This window comes from Canis lupus, chromosome 17 (assembly GCF_048164855.1).
Source record: "Canis lupus baileyi chromosome 17, mCanLup2.hap1, whole genome shotgun sequence".
Taxonomy (NCBI): domain Eukaryota; kingdom Metazoa; phylum Chordata; class Mammalia; order Carnivora; family Canidae; genus Canis; species Canis lupus.
Window position 1 is genome coordinate 42119545 of NC_132854.1, and position 22866 is coordinate 42142410.

At 34.1% G+C, this 22866-nt stretch overlaps 1 long non-coding RNA gene across 1 annotated transcript in view; it reads right to left on the bottom strand.

The window, feature by feature from the left end:
• The window catches only part of LOC140608403 (uncharacterized), a 78116-nt gene extending 60144 nt beyond the window's left edge, over nucleotides 1-17972 (bottom strand). The window contains exon 1 of the long non-coding RNA XR_012010424.1: nucleotides 17814-17972. This is a non-coding gene — a long non-coding RNA (uncharacterized lncRNA). The remainder of the gene's footprint in view (nucleotides 1-17813) is intronic.
• Between the last annotated feature and the right edge of the window lie 4894 nt (nucleotides 17973-22866).

Here is a 22866-nt window from a genome sequence, read left to right on the forward strand (position 1 = left end):
CCTGCACCCAATGGTAAAAATTCTTTAAAAACATTATAAGAGTTGCCTGGGTGGCTCAGTCAGTTAAACATCTGCCTTAAGCTCAAGTCATGATCCCAGGGTCATGGGATTGAGCCCCTTATAGGGCTCCCTGCTCAATGGGGAGTCCGCTTTTGCCCCTGCACCTCCCCTCAGCTCTCTCTGGCTCTCTTTCTCTCTCAAATAAATAAATACATAAATCTTTTAAAAAATAATAAAAGAAGAAAAATAAGAAAGGAAAAAATGATGGTGAGCAAGACAAAGGAAAAAGTTACCATGGAAACTGAATTTACTGTTAGCAATGACGTGAACTTTTTTCTGTGTTCCACAGGTCAGGAAAATGATGTTTACAATTTTAATTAGACCTTAGAAATTAATTATGTAACTTATTACATTAATTCTAAAGTCTCTTAAAATTTAAATTTTATTATGCACTTCACTAATTACATAAGCATTTTTAAAATATGCATTTAGGATTAAAATTTTGACTGTAATTTCTTGGTATGGAAGATTACTAAATTTTTTCTTAGGTCATGTAATACATTTCCCTTTTTTCTATGTATATTATCCTAATGAACAATTTGGGATGTTTCAATCAGAGGATCAACTCCTAAACCACTCTATTGAAAGTAGCAAAATTAGTAGATATTAGAATAAATGGAAAATCCAAGCATAAGGAATGAGTTATTAATATTATGAACATTTCTGACAGGTGGTAAAGGCTGTAGGGTTATAACGATCAATGTAAGGGACGCCGGGGTGGCTCAGTGGTTAAGCATCTGCCTTTGGCTCAGGGCGTGATCCTGGAGTCCCGGGATCAAGTCCCACATTGGGCTCCCTGCATGGAGCCTGCTCCTCCCTCTGCCTGTGTCTGTGCCTCTCTCTCTCTGTGTCTCTCATGAATAAATAAGATAAAAAATCTTAAAAAAATCAATGAACAGTATAGACATTTTTCAGATGTCAAAATCTCACACTGGAAATGTAAAAATGTTTGGGAAAATGTATATTTAGGGACAAAAAATACTTTGTTCACATAAAGTGTCTAGACTCTGTCTTTTAGTTAAAGGAGGAAATTATAGACCGTATAATCTATAGTTTCACATATATTATTTTTTGTATTTAATATTTTAAATATTTGTATTTTATTTTATATTTTCCTCAATTTCAAAATACACTAGAAAAATATATTAAAATATATACAGATTTTTATTCTTATTTCAAAGCATTTTATGTGTTCTTGTTCGATAAAAAACATAAAAAGCCCATAGCTTCCTAAAATTTCTAATTCTATACTTCTACAACCCTAGAATGACTTCACATGTTAGGATAGTTGACATATTCGTAGAAAAATTTCAAATTATAAAGAGCATTAGAAACCCTGCAATATTCTTTGTGTCATATCCACAATGCTACTTTAAACTTTTCAGTGTGGTAGGTGTATCAGTAAAATTTGGGATTTCCCATAATTTTCTAAAAAGCGATCTAATTTGCAAAGCAACAAAAAGCAGAATTTAGACGTTTTTGTTAGCTGATTAACTTGAACCTCTTCACTGTCTTAAATGTATTATTTAGCTCTTTAAATAAGGCCATTTGTTGTTATAGTTCCCACTTCACTGACAGCAACAACTATACAAGTCACTTGATATTATCATTATGTTGACTATTGTCTCATTCAGTCCTCACAACATCCAGGTGTCCATTTCTCCATCATTTGATTGACTGATTTTCAGTTCTCATATCAAAGATTAGAACAGGAGACATAAAGAGGTTATTTGACACGCGATGTCAGACAGAAAAACCTTTGATATTGAGGATTGTCAATAATTATACCCCCTTTTTAAAGATTTTATTTATTTGAGAGAGAGAGACAGCAGGGGTACCAGCAGGGGGGAAGACAGAGGCAGAGGGAGAAGCAGATTCCCTGATGAGCAGGGAGCTCCACTGGGGCTTGATCCCAGGACGCTGAGATCATGACTTGAGCCAAAGGCAGACACTTAACTGGCTGAGCCACCCAGGGGCCCCAGTAATTATCCCCTTCTGAGTTAAGAAAAGAAAATATAGTTTAATGTATTTTTTTCAAAGATATCAGTTTGGCTTTATAAACAATACCATGAGCAAACAAGTAAAAGAAAGATTTATTAATATATCCTTATCCATGACAGAGGTATTTTAAAATATCATGCTCTTTATTGTCTTTAGATAACTCACACAAAAATATATCTGTCTTCTAAAATTATCTTCGTAAGTATGTATTAATAAAATTTAGAAAAAAGAACCTAACTGAGTGTGTTGCCTTGGTTTCTTCTGAGAAGTAAGTTCTCAGAACATGATGGTAGTATTCTAGTCAGGGCAGTTATACTTCTGCTTTTTCCACAGGAAGCAGTAATCACTGTTTCTGAGCAGCTGCTGTGATTTCAGACTCTCTGATAAAGGTTTCACTATTTTCAGACTCTGTCCTGATCAAGTCAAGATATCAAGTTTTGTCAAACTGCTGAGATATTTAGAAACTCAGCAATCGGATTCACTAAATAATCCTTTACAATAGCAACAAGACTCCTAGGACACTTTCCTTTTTCAATAGGTTTAGGTGAATCATCTGATTTAGCTTGACCTCTTGTCTTCCTGCACCAGCCAAGACAGATTCCTAATTTAAAAATACCTGGGGAGTAAAATCGGTAGCATCTGGAAGGGAAGGCTTTGTAGCATCTGGAGTGATGAGAGCTTTTGATCCCCATTTCCCTGTAGGTCTCTGACTTTGCAATTACATTTGAAGGACTTTTCTATTGAATAATAGCTCCAGTCAAAGTGATATAATCACAGGCAAACACACAACGTTCACCTGCACACATGCACACACACAAATTCTAAATGGAGACTGCTTTTCCTTGTTATTTTTCTACAATAAAATAAATGTTATTCCTGGCTTACGTAATTTTAATCAGCTTATTTATGGTGCCCTGACTCTTATTAAGAAGTTCACAAATAATCCTCTTCTGATAGGTGTTTAAATTTCATAACACTTGCAAAGGGTAAAACATACCATTATCTAATATATGCAACCAAAATACCATAGCATCACCTGGTATGGAAGGTGGCCATTCTTTCAGTTCCTGCAATTGATGGGCATTCATTTCACAATTGGTGAAAAAGTTTCTGTCAGTTATTTTCATATTTGCACTGAAAAGTAGACAAGCACAAAGATAAAAGAGGGAAAGACAATGGGAACCACACAGCATGCCCCAGGGACTGCTATACTGAGAAGGGGGTATATAAACCAAGACCTGGTAAGGACGAAGTTAGTCAACCAGACAGGTCTGTGAAAGATCCCATTGGGACAAAGGGAAGAACAAAGCCAAAAGACTCGAAGAGGGAGTGTGCCTGTGTTCGTGTGTTTAAGAAACATGGAGAGTAGTGTAACTGAGCAGAGTGAGCAAGAGGGTGAGTAGGAGGCACAGAGAGACGGGGATAGAGAAAAGCACTGATGCTCTAAGATCCTGGAAGGTGTCTGGCTTTTTCCTGTGAGAAGATGTTACTACACAGAGGAGATGTCACACTTGATCTCACCTACTTTGGAAGAGGATCACTCTAATTGTTATGTTAAGCATAAACTAAAGGGATGCAAAGGTGAAAAATCAGAAAGAGGGCTTAGGAGGCAAATCACAGTGTCTCAAGGAGAAGATGCTGGAGACTTGGCCCAAAGTAGAGGGATTGATGTAGATGATTTGAAATAAAATGGCATTAGCCGTGACTGGATTTGATGACCGGCTGAATGTGTGGGACATATTCAATAAACTGACACAGCAATAAAGGATGATTCAAAGGTCTCTGGCCTGAAAAACGGAAACAATGAGGTTACCCTTTATAGGAGAAAATGCAGGGTTATTCTTAGAAAACCTCATCTGTGATGATGAAGAAACACCAAGAAAACTGGTGCTCAAAACTATTTTCTTTCACAAGCCTGCAATGGTCTCTGAGACTTCTTTTATTTTTTTATTTTTGAGAGAAAGAGAAAGAGAGAAAAGAGTGAGCAGGGGGAGGGTCAAGGGAGAGAGAGGAGGAATCTTAAGAGGACTTTCGGCTGAGTGCAGAGCCTGCCTGTGGGGCTTGATCCCATGACCCTCCGATCATGACGTGAGCTGAAATCAAGATTTAGATACTTAACCCACTGAGCCACCCAGATGCCCCCCAGTCTCCGAAACTTTAACTACACTTGAAAGTAAGGAATTTTCTCCAAAAGTCTTATCTCAAATCAATGTTTCTTGTGTAAAGGATTAAAGCAAAAAGAGGAAAGAAAACAGTACCCATTTAACAAATTACTACGGAATAATTTGTCAAATTTGTGATTCTGAGGATTTAAACTACATAAAATGAACAAAGGATACAATAAAGGGTATGGTATTGATATTAGGAAAGCTTTATGAAGTATTAAAAGGTAGTAAATCCTGAGGCTAGGATGAAGGTGTTGAAGCCAATTAGAATAGTGGATAAACTGTTTAAGAAACAACATCTTTCAGGTTGTACTACAAAGCTGTGGTCATCAAGACAGTGTGGTACTGGCACAAAAACAGACACATAGATCAGTGGAACAGAATAGAGAATCCAGAAGTGGACCCTGAACTTTATGGGCAACTAATATTCGATAAAGGAGGAAAGACTATCCATTGGAAGAAAGACAGTCTCTTCAATAAATGGTGCTGGGACAATTGGACATCCACATGCAGAAGAATGAAACTAGACCACTCTCTTTCACCATACACAAAGATAAACTCAAAATGGATGAAAGATCTAAATGTGAGACAAGATTCCATCAAAATCCTAGAGAAGAACACAGGCAACACCCTTTTTGAACTCGGCCATAGTAACTTCTTGCAAGATACATCCACGAAGGCAAAAGAAACAAAAGCAAAAATGAACTATTGGGACTTCATCAAGATAAGAAGCTTTTGCACAGCAAAGGATACAGTCAACAAAACTCAAAGACAACCTACAGAATGGGAGAAGATATTTGCAAATGACATATCAGATAAAGGGCTAGTTTCCAAGATCTATAAAGAACTTCTTAAACTCAACACCAAAGAAACAAACAATCCAATCATGAAATGGGCAAAAGACATGAACAGAAATCTCACAGAGGAAGACATAGACATGGCCACCATGCACATGAGAAAATGCTCTGCATCACTTGCCATCAGGGAAATACAAATCAAAACCACAATGAGATACCACCTCACACCAGTGAGAATGGGGAAAATTAACAAGGCATGAAACAACAAATGTTGGAGAGGATGCGGAGAAAAGGGAACCCTCATACACTGTTGGTGGGAATGTGAACTGGTGCAGCCACTCTGGAAAACTGTGTGGAGGTTCCTCAAACAGTTAAAAATAGACCTGCCCTACGACCCAGCAATTGCACTGCTGGGGATTTACCCCAAAGATACAGATGCAGTGAAACGCCAGGACACCTGCACCCCGATGTTTATAGCAGCAATGGCCACGATAGCCAAACTGTGGAAGGAGCCTCGGTGTCCAACGAAAGATGAATGGATAAAGAAGATGTGGTTTATGTATGCAATGGAATATTACTCAGCTATTAGAAATGACAAATACCCACCATTTGCTTCAACGTGGATGGAACTGGAGGGTATTATGCTGAGTGAAGTAAGCCAGTCAGAGAAGGACAAACATTATATGTTCTCATTCATTTGGGGAATATAAATAATAGTGAAAGGGAATATAAGGGAAGGGGGAAGAAATGTGTGGGAAATATCAGAAAGGGAGACAGAACGTAAAGACTGCTAACTCTGGGAAACGAACTAGGGGTGTTGGAAGGGGAGGAGGGCGGGGGGTGGGAGTGAATGGGTGACGGGCACTGGGGGTTATTCTGTATGTTAGTAAATTGAACACCAATAAAAAAAATAAATAAAAAAAATGTTTTAAGTGGATAGTGAAAAAAAAAAAAAGAAACAACATCTTACCTACTTCAATAATTTGTTTATATGCTCTCATTCTTTGTTAATTCAAGACTGAAAGTAAGGTAAGTGACAAAATAGAAGCTTATGCTTCATTCTCAAAGTGGATGCCCTACTTTGCATTCCAGGTTATTCTTTCATAGGACATTGTTAAACATTTAAATAGTGTAGGATAGTGAGAAAGGTTGTTTTATGGATGGACACATCAGATTTAAAAGCTAATCCTGTTACTGTTACTGTAAGAGTTCTGAACACCTAAGATGATTTAGTTAGCATTTCCATGTGATAAAATAGAAAATATAGAAGAGTGTACTTTAGCAATATTTAATGATAGTCACATACCTAATGTCTATAAATTTTTCCTATTATGCCTCTTTTTAAAACCTCCTGAATTATTCAAAACTGAATATAACTGACCAGCACACTTGCATCATTCTCTACACACTGTGTTTATCATGGTTTCTTCAGGTGCATTACATTTTTGTAGGCCATGGTCTTTGATACGAATACTTGGGTTACTATTGGATTCTGTACTATAAATTTTATTTGCTATATTTATGATTTTACTACAGCTACCATTGATTTAATTATATGTAAGTATCTCCACTAGCATTGGGGGAAATTAGCCCTTTGGGGCAAGTTTCACAATTAGTAGTAAATATTGTACATTTGTATATTATACATTTGTATGTGGAAATTCAATACAATGCATTTTTTTAAACAAACAACCAAATATCGACTATCTTGGGAAAATGTTAAATATAAATCCTCTAGGTTGTCTTTTGCAGCTTTTCTTGAAATATTCTTTCAAATAAACATGCTTGAGATGGACTCTTCTATTCCAATGTATTTATTGTTTTTTCCAAAGAAAATTAAGTTCAATACATATTTTTGAATTGCTAATATACACAAGGCATGGTCATTTTAGGTATCATGTAGTCTTTTGTTAAGGATACCATTAAACCAAAGGTATCCATGCTACTAGTAACACAGGCTAGGTGATTATGACATCATATTTCTCTTTGATCCAAGAAGTACAGAAAATCACACAGTTATTTTCCAACTATCCAAACTATCCACATTACAAACCCACAGACTGAATGAGTACAGGATTTTATGTGAGAAGACTTCACCTTGTTACATACAGATACAGCCACATTCTCTGACACAGTAGTGTTCAATAACAATGTTAAATAATTAAATAATCGGGTCTTATAACCACCCAGAAATCTTGAACAAGTAACTAAACTTTTCTCAGCTTTCATTTCTTCATTTATAAAAAAGACACTAACATACATCCAGGCAAAAGAACAGGTGATATGTGAGTGATAATAAAGGGTTTTTTTTCCCCAAGTCATTTTTCTAATTTCAAATGAACATGTTAGAAAAAAATAATTTAAAATAAGTTTTAGATATACATTCACATCCAAGACTACCTAGCATGAATTATTCTTACCCATTCTGGATTGACCATATACTCATGTCCAAGATTTCTTGGAACATTACAAGACCTTTGGATCAAAGCTATGGAATATATTAAATAAAAATAAATATTGTTCTGTAATCATGAGTCTATGAGTTGATTTGGGAGCTGACACCACTCTGTCAGCATTATTTAGTAACAGTGACTGGATTTTTGATGTGAGCCTGGTTTTGGTGAAGCCTGAGGGGTTTTGACAGATTAGGCTGGTCACATAACTGGAATGTGCTTATATAACCAGCTTACAAAAGGAATCACCACCATGTGTGCAGATTTTGGATTTTGTTATACTGAAGGGCATCCACACATGCTGTGCCTGAGAACTCAGGATACCTTCAAGAGTGCCAACCCTTCTCCTGTTGTTAGTGTCCTAACTCCTTTGCTTGTACAGGAAAGCTATTCTATGTGTATATTTTTGAGTGCAGTGAGTCACATTAGAGTAATTAATGCATACTTAAGGCAAAAACCAAGGCAGGTAAATCTAGGTGCTAGAAATAAAAATGGAATCCAAGTCAGAAAAGTAGCAGAAGCTAACATTTCTTGATGATCCTAGGAATTAGTCATAGGTTTTAAAGGCCTGTGATGAGGAATTTGAATGCCTCTTATATGAGGACAAGGGGTCTAGGAAATAGATGCCTTTTAGCTGAAAAGCCCCAGGGCTAACATATCTTACAATGCCTGAAATCACGAAGTATTGCCTTTTCTAGGAAATTAGAGCTAATAGAATGTATTACATTTTCCTAGAGAAGTGACAAGGACTGAAGCATGTACCATTCTACGGATAGAAAAACAGTCACTTGCCAGACATTGAAATTGTTCTCGTCCATCCGTATTAACATCAGCTTAGGGATGGCATTTCTTTATAGTCTCAGGAGATGACTAACAAAATCCAGTGGCTATATATTTCCTTGTCCATCTCCAAAAGAGAGAGAGAGAGGTCATGTATGGATGCTCTCCTAGAAAAGTACAAAAAAAAAAGGAACTCATCCAGACACCTCTAGGCTTTGAATTGGGTCAGATCCCCATCCCCAAGAGCAATTACTGTAACTGTAGAATGAGAATGCACAGATTTGGGTTAGTTTCTTCCAAAGCACATGGGATGCATGAGTGGAGATTTATAGACCAAATGAGAATGATCAAAGTAGAGGGAAGGCAACTACAATTTTTACTTCGCTAGGAAGTTTAACAACTAAGCCTTAGAATGGGTGCAATGAGGAGCTTTTCCAGAGGCCTCACAAATGTTTCTTAAGATTCTCCTTTATAAGAAAAGTACTTAAAATTTTTTTGACTGAGAGACAGAAGGAATATATTTTACATTGTAGTTTAATTATATATATATGCGTGTGTATGTACATGTAATACACATATTAAATATATATAATATGTATATAATATGTATATTATATAGATAATTATATATAATTATGGTTTTAACCAGCAGACTGATTTAATCATGCATTAGTGGATCTTCCGGCTGCAGTTTCAAAAAAAATCTTCATTAGAATGCTGATATATAAATGAATGCATATAAATATAAATATCAAGGCACTCCATCTTAAAATTAGTTCCATATTTCAGGGCATGTAGGTGCCTCAATCTGTTAAACAACTGACTCTTGATTTCAACTTAGGTCTTCATCTCAGGGTTGTGAGTTTGAACTCCACATTGGACTCCATGCCAGGAGTGGAGCCTACTTAAAAAAATTAGTTCTATATTTCAATTTCTATGAGAGATAATATAATTGGCCTAAAGTGAGATATTATGGCTATGACTTTGGGAACCCAACCCAGTCTACATTGACTATTCACAGAAGGAGGAAATATATGAGCCCAGCAGCTATTCCAAGAATTTTATGTTACAATATCATGTTTCCCCACGGAATAATTATTTAGTAGCCTGTAAGGCACTTTCATTGTATTCCAACAACCCCTCAACTGACATTGAGCACTATAACTACTTATATTTATTCTTCTTGACAGAGTATCCTTGTGTTTCTTAAACATACTACACTAAATTGAATAAGAAAGTTTAGGAAAGAGGTTCTGAATTTACTTGTTTTGTGATTGTGTGTGTGCACGAGAGAGACAGAGAAAAAAGGTGTGTATTGTGCATGTGTATGTGTGTGCACGCTTCTCGGCGTCTCACTGAGTTGGATAGGAATTAATCTTTTTGATCACCAAGTTCTATAGCAAAACTAGACGTGTTATTCTATTTAATCCCCTCATGGTAACCTGGTGAGTTTGGTATTATTTTCTCTATTTTACAGATCAGTAAACAAGTCAGAGTTTAAAGGGGTAACCACAGATCACATACCTGGTTAGTGATGAAGCAATAACTGGAATCCAATTCCAAAAGTTGTATTATTTTACTGGAGGACGTGGGGCAGGGGGAGTGTTATTCAAATCCATGTAATCCTTCAATAAATTTATTCAGAGAGGAATTAGTGGGGTTTCTGTCTATTAGCACTAAACAATCCAGTATACAAAATCTGGCCAATGCAGTGAAAGAGACAGTGGAAATCATTCAGTGTGTTTGAGGTATAGAAATACTGTGCCTTGTTTTAATTAAGGTGATATTGCTTTTTTTTTTTATTTGAAATCAAAGGTCTTCTGTGGTTATTATTCTGTGAAAAGTTTAACATAGAAAAAAAGGAGGGGAAAACACAGAGAATGTTGCTGTCTTGTTATTTACAGTAATACCCTTTTAAATATTAGTGCAGAAAAATGGAGACACAGCCTTTGGATAAAAAAATAATCAATAAGAATTAGACTTCCTTCCAGTGTAGGTAGTGAAAGTAATGAGGTCACACAAATCTTGCTGTTTGTGTTTTGCTCTTATATACACTGAAGCGTGTTTCTATGACTAGTAATTCAAATCTTTTAATTAAAAACATCATTATTTCAGTTCAAGAGCAAGATATGTCAGTGGGACTGATGATCTTCCTATTTTTCAACAGAATGATGAACCTCTAAGGTTGATTCAAGCTCCTGCACTCTTATTAAAAAGCCCTTGACAAAGGTACCAAGTTTTGAAGCAATCCTATCCTTGAGGGGTGATTTAAGAATCTTGGTTTAGAGTTATTGGCTCGCTATTTTTAGAACTTCCCTTCTCATGTATCTTTATTGATTCAAAGTGTCATTAAATTTCTGGAGCTGTAAAGAAATTGTCTGCTCACAACTCAAGGATTTTCTACTGTGGACAAAATCTTGGATAGTTCAGTTTTTCATTCTGTGGAACCAAGAGAAATTGCTCAAGTGAAGTTTAAAGTGCTGAGTTAAGAAATAGCCTTGAGGTTTTACTAAGTAGACACAATATTTATAGTTGACAGTCTTTTACAGTTTCCTGGAAAATATTTGTTTTCAGGTCCACTTAACTAAGAGTTAGTTATAAAGGGAGGTGGATGCTTTTGCTTGTGTACACCAGCAAACTCAAAGCAAAACATAAATACTTCAGTAAAGAATACACTAAAATAAAAATATCAGAACAACATAATCTAGAAAACACCATTGTTCCATTATAAATCTCTTTTAAGCTCATGAGCTAGGGTGGGATCGAATTTCTGTAGCAATTGGTCCACCCAGGACTTTGGCTCTCAAGATGCAGGCTGACCACACTGCAGCAAACTGCGCCCCCTGGTGCGTACAAGCCGGATAGCCACCTTGCTCACACCAGCAGGAGCAATGGTTAGAGCAGAAATGCAGATCACACAGGGGAATGATTATACAAGGACAGGACACAAAGAACTGGCATGGCACTCAACACCAGTAGTGAAAGAGAAAAGGACTGAAGTGACTAATTTTGGTGACAACAGATGGGGGCGGGGGAGAGCAAGGGAGGAAGAGACAAGAGAAGAATAGGGGTGCCTGGATGGTTCAGTGGCTGAGCATCTGCCTTTGGCTCAGGGCATGACCCTGTGGTCTTGAGATTGAGACCTACATTGGGCTCCCTGCATGGAGCCTGCTTCTCCTTCTGCCTGTGTCTCTGCCTCTCTGTGTCTCTCATGAATAAATAAATAAAATCTTTAAAAAATAAATAAATTCATGAACAGGATAGAGAGATAGTAACATGAGTGTGTTCTCTGAAGTTTTTGAATACTTCACCAACAGCTTAATTCTAGGAAGAATAGAAAAGTAGAGAGGAAAGGATATGGGTTCAAGTAATACTACAAGTAACATGTAACAAAAGCCAAATTAAGAAAAAAAAGCCATAAATGTATTGCTTAGTGCAATAAGTATTTATTTCTAATTCACATAAAGACTGACTTCCAAATCTATCCCTGAATTCAAATGTCACACTGAATGTCATTCCCTAAGATCTCAAACCTTGAGTTACATTTTAAGGGAAGCTGGCATCTTATTAGAAGGATGGGTAAATGGCAAGTGTATTATAAAGCAGTTATCATATGGTTTCACTCACGTGTGGAATATAAGAAATAGTGAAAAAGATTAAAAAGGAAAGGAGGGGAACTGAGTGGGAAAAATTAGAGAGGGAGGCAAACCATGAGAGACTCCTAACTGGAAAACAAACAAAGGGCTGTGGGAGAGAAGGTGGGTGGGGGGATGGGGTAACTGGGTGACAGGCACTGAGGAGGGCACTTGATAGGATCAGCACTGGGTGTTATACTATATGTTGGCAAATATGACTTAAATAAAAACAAATGTAAAAAACAACAAATGAAAAAGCAAATAAAATCATGGGCTAATCCTGAAAAAAAATTAAAAAGCAGATTTATGAATAGAAAAAAATAGAAAAACAATAGGAAGTAAACTGAGTAGTTTTGAACATTCAAATATATTTACTCTAAGAAAATGCACAAATTTTTGGCATAGCATGGAATGAAAATTAAGTGTCCTTGTCGTTGAAGGATTTATCTGTTCATGGCATCCTGCCTCTAGTACTATGGTGGAAGGGGCAATATAGTCTGACCAGCAAACAATACTGTCCCTTCTAATCTCAAGGTCGTCTATCCACGACAGCTCTGTCACTTCAGAAGAAAGATGATTCTTAAAGAATGACCACAGTTTACAGTAATTTAATTAATAGGTAACTACAAATTCACCTGCTGCTCTAGATTTCTTTATTGAAGAAATCAAGGCAACTTCTGACATTTAGTGCCAGCAGCTTAGCAAATGATTTTCCTCTACCCCAACAGAAAAACGTCACACCTTATGTTTACATCAATCAGGCCCCTATAAAATACCAGGAGTTTAGAGTTGAAAGAACTGCAGGGTTCGGATATTTTTTAAGAAGTCTGCAGAGAGATTCAAAGACAAAAGGGGAAACAAAAAAACAAAGACAACAGAGGAAATTTTAGCCACTGACACTATGGTAGTGCAGACCATAAACAATCTCACTCCAAGCCAAATGAACATAAAACCTCACATTAAAGACCTAGTGTCTTTTACCCAGTACATTATGTTCAGCTATCTACAAAAAAGTTACAAGGAAGCTAAAAGGCATAAAACACTCTGAAGAGATAAAGCAAGCATCAGAACCAGACTTAGATATGGCACAGACTTTGGAATGATTAGACAGGGAATTTAAAATAATATTAATAATGTCCTAAGGTCTGTAATAGAAAAAGATGACAATGTGCAAGAATAAATGGGCAATGTAAGCAGAGAAACAGAAACTCTCAAAAGAATCAAAAGACAGCCTAGGAATCGAAAACACTGTAATAGAAATAAAGAATGCCTTTATTGGTCTAATTAGTGGACTGGCCATCTCCAAGGAAATAATGGTGAGGTTGAAGATAAGTCAGTAAAAACTTCCCAAACTGAAAACCAAAGAATAAACTGGGGAAAAAATGAAACAGAATATACTATGACTCTGGACAATTTTAAAAGTTGTAACATAACGGAAATACCAGAAGAAGAGAGAATAAAAGAAGAAATACTTGAAGTAATAAGGGCTGAGAATTTTCTGAAATTAATGAGAAACACAAAACCAGAGATTCAGAGAAACCATAAAATACCAAGAGGATAAATATGAAATAAATCAACATGTAGACATATTAAAACTGCAGAAAATCAAAGGCAAAGAGAAAATCTTGAAGCAAGCAGAGGAAAACACCTGTAATCTATAAGTTTTCTTTTTCTTGGCTTAGGTAATGATTATTTGATAATGTTTGCTCTTTTATACTCAACAAGTACATTTTTCATGTATTTTTCTATATACTTATTTTCTTCCATATGAAATTTTATTTAAAATGAATTCCAGGTGTGTTTTACTATAGAATCATATGTTCCTAGCACTTTTTGTGTTTTTAATATTAATCATAATAATTCTGCAATCCAATGAATATAATTACAATGTGACAATTATTTGGGAAATAATGTATGCTAGTGTCTCAATTATCACTTTGATTCTTGGATTTAGAAAATTCCTTAGAATATATTAAACACAGTCTGATCCATTATCAGCTGTCCTTTTTGTATAATTCTTGATGAGGGTTTATTTCATCTGAGTTTGGATACTTCATCATTATCTTCTACCTATCACTCTTGTAACAGATACTGTGTTATTACCAAGAATTAAAATGTGATTGATTTGCAGTCTTTTCTGTCAAAGAGCTCACAATGGCATGTGGGGGAAAATAACACAATTTTAATAACATTATTTTGTATATAAATATAGCACATGCAATAAATATCACATCTGAAATATGTCACAGAAGATACAGTTGCATTATCTTGATGAGGGTCCAGATACAAGACAATAGAAAGAGTATCAAAATGGTGACATTCACGTTTAGCTTGTAAAGTAATGTACAATCTTGAAAACTGCAGTGTCAATGGAAAGACAATGGGAAAAATCCCCCCAAAAAGGCATGGAGTTTCTATAAAAGTGGTTGTTTATTGCTGAGATGTATTTTATATGGGAAAATGGTATAATATAAAACCAAAATATAATTTGGGGCCAATGGGAAAGTGTAAATGTCAAGGTAAATAGTTCTATGAGGAAGCAGCCCTAGTTATTAGAATATTTTTATAAACCTGGAAAATGCTTTTTATTATTTCTCACCTAATTCCCCAGGTTACTACCCCTACTCTGATTTTGATATTGGACATCCTTGTCTTCATCATGATCTTAGTGAAGAGCATTCAGTCTTTCATAATTAAGGATTATTCTACCTGTGGGTTTTTTAGAGACTCTTTATCAGATTGAGGAGCTTTCATTTTCCAATATGTTGAGTCATTTTATCAACAGGGAGACGGGTTTTGTTAAATGATTATATTCCATTTCCTTTGAGATAATCATGTGGTTTTTGTCCTTTATTTTATTATTATGGTATACTACATTCATTGATTTTCAGATGGTAATCTAACTTTACATTCCTGAGATAAATCCCAATTTATCATAAGTCTTTTTATATGTTTCTGGAATCTGTTTGCTAGTGTTTTGTTGAGGAATTTTGTGTTTATATTCATAAAAGAACACACAATAGAATAGAGTAGGCTTTGACATTCAATTTAATCCAAAGTTATCACTCTATCGTCCTATGCCCATCTACTGCCTTCTGATTTACTTTGTTCCTGAGGCATTTTATAAGGATGATTGATAGGTAGACAGATAGATAGATAAATTTCTTATAAATGTTTCAGCCAAATCATTTCAAAAATTCAATGTTATTGATTGCTCATGAGAAAATTCAATTTTACTTATTAGGATTTGTTAATTTTTGTATTTCAGATTTGAGATTTATAAATGATGCACTATAATTATTCAGTTAACCTGCATCGATTGTGATTAATCAGGTTTTAAAATATATAAATATATAAGATTATATGCATTTAGTAAGTTCAAACAAAAATGTTGTCTCTGATACAATCCATAAAGGAAAATTTTAGTTATCAATTAGGTAATACTGCAAATAAAAAGTATATCCATAACGTACCAAGCTCTTATTCTTGCTAAACAGGCATATAAACATTTAAATTTTAACTATTATTATGAGAAATGCCACTCAGCCAGAAATCAGATGAGTCTTAAAAAGTTTTAATGCCTTTTACATGTCTTTTATTTTCAGGAAATATAATCAGTTGTGCAGAATGATTTGTTTCAATAGTCAAATGGATTGATCACAGTGTATACATTTGTATCTATTTTGTTGCAAATAGTAACTCAGTGATTTTTTCTCTTTGAAAAAAATCATATTAACTAGGTATGTTGTTTGATATCAATATTTTAAGTGAAAATTTCAACAACAAATATGATGATATGTAGTTACTTTGTTTTGAGTTAATTCTTCATAGACACCTCTGACATACCACTAACTCCATTCTTGCTCTTATTTTCCACCTGTTTTCTAATATTAACTCAAATAGTCTAATTTTGCCACCTAAATGCACAGTTATGTAATTCTAGACCTCTACTTTTTCTAGACCTTTACTTCCAATATAGTTATGGTAGTTCTTGTGATTTATTGTGGTGTCTTAGAATAGAGTAAGCACTGAAATTATAAGTCAGACGACTTTTTTCTGTAAGTGACCATTTGTAGAAATCTGGGTGTGTTATCCAACCCTCAAAACTCAGTTTATCCACAAAATGAGAATAATAATAGTTTTCATTTGATCGTGTCATGAAGACTAAATGTAAGAATATATTTGAAAATCTAGCATAGAATACATTTCATGACCAATATTTTTTAAATGGCTATGATTTTTCTTGTGAGAGGTAATACAGTGGATAATTTAAAATACATAATTTAGATTCAGCCTTAACAGATTTCAAATCCAAGCTCCTTTGCATATTTGGTAATTATTTTCTTTATCCCCTAAATTATTCATCTGTAAGATTGTTAAGTGCTAGGATGAAAAGTAGAATAATACATTGGAAAATTTTACCAGAATGCTGACAAATAGTGAATTTTATTAATTCTTCACTTTCTCTAATTCCCACTCTTTCCCCACATAGCATTCAGAATAATTTCTTTTATATATATATATATATAGGCAGCCAGGGTGGCTCAGCGATTTAGCGCTACCTTCAGCCCAGGGCGTGATCCTAGAGACCCTGGATCGAGTCCCACGTCAGGCTCCCTGCATGGAGCCTGCTTCTCCCTCTGCCTGTGTCTCTGCCTCTCTCTCTCTCTCTCTCTGTGTCTCTCATGAATAAATAAATAAAATCTTAAAAATATATATATATAAGTGTGACCAAGTCACTCCTAATAAAATCCCACTAATATAGTAAATAATCCTTACTAAGAATTTACTTCTGGAATCATCTCACACTAATGCCTCCTCACTTTGTGCTAGCACCTACATACTTCACTTGCTTTTACTGAGTGAGTATCATGTTTTTATTCAACATTCTTTTTACCTGTCCTCTTTTCTAACTGAATGGTTTTTATGTTAATTTATCTGGAGAACACCTACTGCTCTAAGATTATTTTTTCAAATATCACTTACTCTGCATGGTCTTATTTGTCCATTTCTGTTAAATATATTAATCTTTAGAGTGTCAAGTAATTCTTTGTATTCCTCTTTATAGCAACCTACATTGTATTTGTGATTTATATCACCATTTTTAATTCTTCTCCTGAATTAATGACAAAAACTATTGTAAGGTTTTTTATTTGTTTGCCTTTGCACTACGGAGTCATATTAGAGAAAATCACAGATGGTAGGCTCTCTTTTGTTGGGTTGAATTAAATAATGGTTAGGTTGTAAGCTGACATCCAGCCAATTAGCATTTTTTATTCACTCATTTATTCATTCATTCATTCACTCATTCGAACAATCTTCATTCATCAAATATTTATGGAACTTCCATTATATGATTATTCTAGGCTCACTCATGGGCACAGTAAATTGAGTAAGACTTATTCCTCAAGTAGCTTAAAGTCAGTAGTACAAGGGAATGGGCAGCTAACACTGTGTTACTAAAATTTAATATTGGTAGAAGGGAAGTCTGAAAAGCAAAGTAGAAACATTAGAAATATTAGAAAAATATTAGCAGATGAGGAACCTAAAATAGGGAGTTTATCCTATTCTTTCCAGGAAAATGTTTAAAGAAGCAAATAAAAAAGGGCAACAGTGAAGTGCGTTATTCTGGCAGGATTTTGAGGGCTTATTTAAAATGAACAAGACCTGAACATGTAGATTTTTTATTTTTATTTAAGAGTTTGTTTCAAACATGTGATATAAAGCAAGAGGCTTACAATGTAGTAGAAACTGATAATGGAGTAAAATAGCATCTGGAAGGAAACAGGTCATAAAAGCTTGGAAACACCCCAAGGAGACCATTCTTTCTGTACTATTGAAATAATGACATTCAAAAGAGCAAGAATGGATACATGCAGATGGTGTTATGAGTCTGGAGTGGTAAGTGGAGGGACTTCATACCTTCCAGTATAGTCTTCTGTATGAAAGGGAAGTAAATGACCCCAGTTGGCATGCCTTCTTTCTCTTTACTCTTCAGAAACAATCCAATGAAGAGTTCATAACCTGTGCCTTGCACCTCCACAGATTCTCTGAAAAGGCTCATGGCCAAGATACTAGCCCTTACATTATGGATGGCCCCTTTTAGCATTATGAGGTTATAAACATCATCATTTACACAACTGAATGAGACAGCTCTGACAGTTGGTCAAATAAGTGCTCTCTGTGTACCTTCCAGTCATATGTATTACATACTCTACCTCTTGCACTTAGTGTTTTTAATTTTAAATTTCCTTCTGTGTTGTATTCAGCAATACTTGCCTGTCCTTTCTTTTTGCTTCTCATTAAGTGTGGTTGAGTTTAGGTTACTTTTTTTTTAAATCCATAATTACTTGCATAGTATCTTAAATTACAGAACTTTAAAAAAATTGCTCAAATGTTATCTCCTTAAATAAGCCTTCAATAAACACACGTATAAAATTGTTTTCTGAATCTCCTCCCCACACTCATACTACCTTCACTTTCTACTATTTGTTACTACCTGATATCATTCGTTTATTTTATATCTATCTTGTTAAGATGAAGGCTCCATGAAGTTTACTATTTGCTTTTGCCCTTGATGTACCTGGCATACAGTAGATATGCGATAAATACTTGTCAGATAGATGACCCCTGGGTTAACCAAAAAAACTCCAGATAATCCAGTTTAAAAATGGATAGGGAATCTGAATAGAAGTTTTCCAAAGAAGACACAGAGATGGCCATCAGGCACATGAAAAGATGCTCAACATCACTTATTATCAGGAAACGCAAATCAAAACCACAATGAGATATCACTTTACACCTGTCATAATGGCTAAAATTAAAAAAGCAAGAAACAACAAGTATTGGTGAGGATGTGTAGAAAAAAGAAGACTTATGCAGTTAATGAATACAAACTTGTACAGCTACTGTGGGAAACAGTATGGAGATTCCTCAAAAAGTTAAAGCTAGAAATATCATATTATCCAATAATTCTACCGGGTACTTACCCAAAGAAAATAAAAATATTCATTCAGAAAGATATATGCACCCCTATGTTTGTTTCAGCATTATTTACAAAGGCCAAGACAAGGAATCCACTTAGATGTCCATGGATAGATGCATGGATAAAAAAGATATGAGTTCTATTTATATATGACATATATATAAAGAAGATTTGAGTTATATTTATATATGACATATATAAAGAAGATATGAGTTATATATATATATGAGTTATATATGTATATTTATGTATATATTATGTATATAAGAATATCTAGCATGGATGAACTGCTAGAGTATTACAATAAGTGAAATAAGTCAAATGATTCACTTATATGTGGAATCTGAAAAGCAAAACAAATTAACAAACAAAAAACAGAAACAGACTCACAAATGCTGAAATGAAACGTGGTTGCCAAAGGCGGGGAGGAATTGAGGGAAGGAGAGAAATGAGTGAAGAGGATTAAGAAGTACAAACTGCCAGTCACAGGAATAAAAAATTCAACACAAGGAATACAGTCAATAATATTATAATAACATTGTATCATGACAGATGGCAACTGTATTTATTATGGTGAGCACAGTGTATGGAATTGTTGAATCATCATGTTGTACATCTAAATATAACATATGTCAACTCTGCTTCAAAAAGAACCCCAATGTTTTCAAGAAAAAAATTTTATGAGTCTGTATGATCAGCAAATTTTGATCAGATTTTTCAGGCATTTTCTGCACCTTCAAAGCTGTTTGCAGCCCACAGTACTCACTTCTCTCCCCTCATTATGCTAGCCAGTCAGTCCTCTTAAAAACCATTTGATGTGAGCAAGGGGATAAAATAAGACATAGTTGCAAATACACAAACTGGCGAAAACAGCATTTTCACCTGGACTTTTCAATCATATTAATGAAATTTTATATGATCAAAAACCACAGAATTTTTAAACCTTTATTTCCAGCTGTGAAGAAAATATAAAAGTTTTTACTCCAAGTCTGATATGCTTCTGTTAGCCTGATCTAGATGTCACATTGGCAGTAAAGACATTATTGGTGGAAAATTATAGATAATAATATATTCTCTTTATGTAGGGAGAATATTATTGTAAGAATGTTTCTTATGAAAAAAATCATAATTACATTTTAAATATTAAAAACACTACCATTAATGTGTTTTCAGAAAAAAAGATCACAACTGCGCAATGAAATGTAAAAGACTAATACAGTTTGGATTATTTTAAATAATTAGATAGCAATTCATTACAGTATGTGAGTATTTGACTTTCAAATTAAAAAAAAACACTCAAAAAACAAGAGCAGAGTAATAAAAGACATTCCTAAACAGTTGATAAAACAAATTTAATATAATTGATATGAAATGTTAAGTATGTAAAGTAAGAATGTTCAAGTGTACCTTAATATACTTTTAAATTAAATATCCAATTTTGGAGTAATGAAACATTCCTTACATAGATATTTATGTTGACATAAATATGAAAAACATTTTTGGAAAACGTGTTGGCAATACAGCTTTAAAAACTTAAATTATTTATATATACCATTTAAACTGAATGTTTGTGTCCTCTCAAAATTCATCTGTTGAAACCCAGTCCCCAAGGTGATGGTATTAGGAGGTGATTAGGTTTGGTAGAGCCCTCATAATTGTGATTAGTGCCTTACAGAAGAGACTGCAGAGAGCACCCTTATCCCTTCTGCTCTGTGAGGTTACCACTAGAAGATGAGAAGATAGCTGTCTATAAACCAGACATTGAGCCTTCACCAGACCTTGATCTTGGACTTCTCAGACTACAGAACTGTGAGAAATAAATTTCTGTTGTTTATAAGCCACCCAGTATATGGCGTTTTGCTATACCAATCTGAAATAGACTAAGAGAACCATTTTGTACAATAATTCAAATTTAATAATAATTTATACAAGGTGATAGGGAAAATAACATAATTTAAATAAAGAAGTTTCAAGCCGTATTATCTGTAATTGTAAATATGTAGAAAAAAAATCCAAATTTCCAACAATATAGAACTACCTCAGTGGATTTTAGTGTATATACATTAGCTTGGGTGTGCATACATTTAAAATGAAAATAATAGACTACATGTCAACATGAAAAAATATATACATAAGTTATTATGAAGCAAAAAAAAGTACATAAAATTTTATATCCTGTGATACCAACTCCATAAGAAGGGAAGAATTGAGAGGAATAATCATTCACCCTGCTGCAGTAATTCTGTTAGCATAGTGGTTTTATGAGTGGTTTTGTTTGTATATTTGATTGCTTCCATATTTTATATCATATAGTATTTTTTTACTGAAAAAAAAGATTATTTTTTGACATTTAAAAAGCCTTTGGAAAATTAAGATTAGGAAGTGTTTCTTTTTTATTTAAATATTTATTCCTAGTTTTTTATCATTTGAATTATTCCATAAATCATCTTTTAAAAATATATAATGGAGTAATTCTTCCTCTTTCTGTATGGAACTTTATCACATCACAACTCTGGATTAATGATTTTCTTTTAAAATAACTTTATTGGTTTATGCATTTGATCAATCTATCGTTGGCACTATAAATGCACTAGAAAGGAACCCAGGGAGCGTTCTTAAGTTGATATATAGCACTCAGCCTCAACAATTTGCAAACCCAGCAAGTTAAACTACCAAAGAAAAATTAATAAATGTAGGAGTTGAGTTATTTTCTGTTTTTCATATTACCCATGCCAGTTTAAAATAGAATTGCCATAGAAATAAATTTTGCTTACTTTTACCTGAATAATTCAAAGAACGATTGATGAAAAGAAGATATTTTTGTTAATCAAATATCCTCATTTTTCAAAGTTCTATTAACTTTCTATCAGTTTCCTACTTAATATAATACTCACTCACAATTTCTGACAAAGGTATCGCATGTGATTTGCCATAGTGTTTTTACTGAGCTATTACCAAATGATAGTGGCATAGAGTATCTTATTACTATGGCAAGTACTATTAACGCTGCAATTAATTCAGAGAAATATTAGTTTTACTTTCACTTTTAGCATAAAAGCTAAATATTTATTTCTAATGGTTGTTAGGTCAGAAGAAATACATCATATTTTATCAATGAAGTTTAATGGAAGCAGCGACCATGAAAAAAATATATATGCATACATAAGTTTAAAACAAAATAAATATGCACACACACAAATATGTGTATACTTGAAATTTGATGGAGAACACGTTTATATTCTCTGAGGTAGTCCTTTCCATCAGATTTCATACAGATGATTTATATCTTTTTCTGGTTTTTCTTGCATTTGATATGAAAATGTGTGAGTATTCTATCAAACATATATTGAATATATATTAATTATGTGTCACTTGGACTTCAACATTATTATATGATAATATATGATAATATAATAAAAGATATATGATAATATCTTTAAGCCCAAAAGTAGTTTATAAATGAAGACATTTAACCTAATATATAATATATTATTTTGTTTAAACTCTTATCTATATCATGATCACTAAACAACTTTATTCTTAGTTTGACATATATATTTAACAGAAAGTGGATACAAGCAGGTCACTGAAGAGAGCAATCTGGAAATATTTGTGTGTCTGTGTGTGTGTGTGTACTATAGTAACTGTACTTTTGAATAACGTTCTGAAGAAATATGCATATAGATTCATAAAGCATACATATGCAAAGATATTTGTAGCAGTTGCTTGTGGTGGTGGAGCATAGGTGGCAATGTGGGTTTTGGCCAAGTAGTACCATGTAGTTGTCAGAATCATGAAACTCAATGTATAGTCAACATCATGGATATAATTTAAAATACAGTGGGAACACACAGGTGATAACCATATATATTATGGTGACCATTTTGTCATTTATATAAATGTTAAATCACTATGTTGTGCACCTGAAACTAATACAATATTGTATGTCATTTATTCTTCAATAAGAAAACAAAACCAAAAAACCACAAT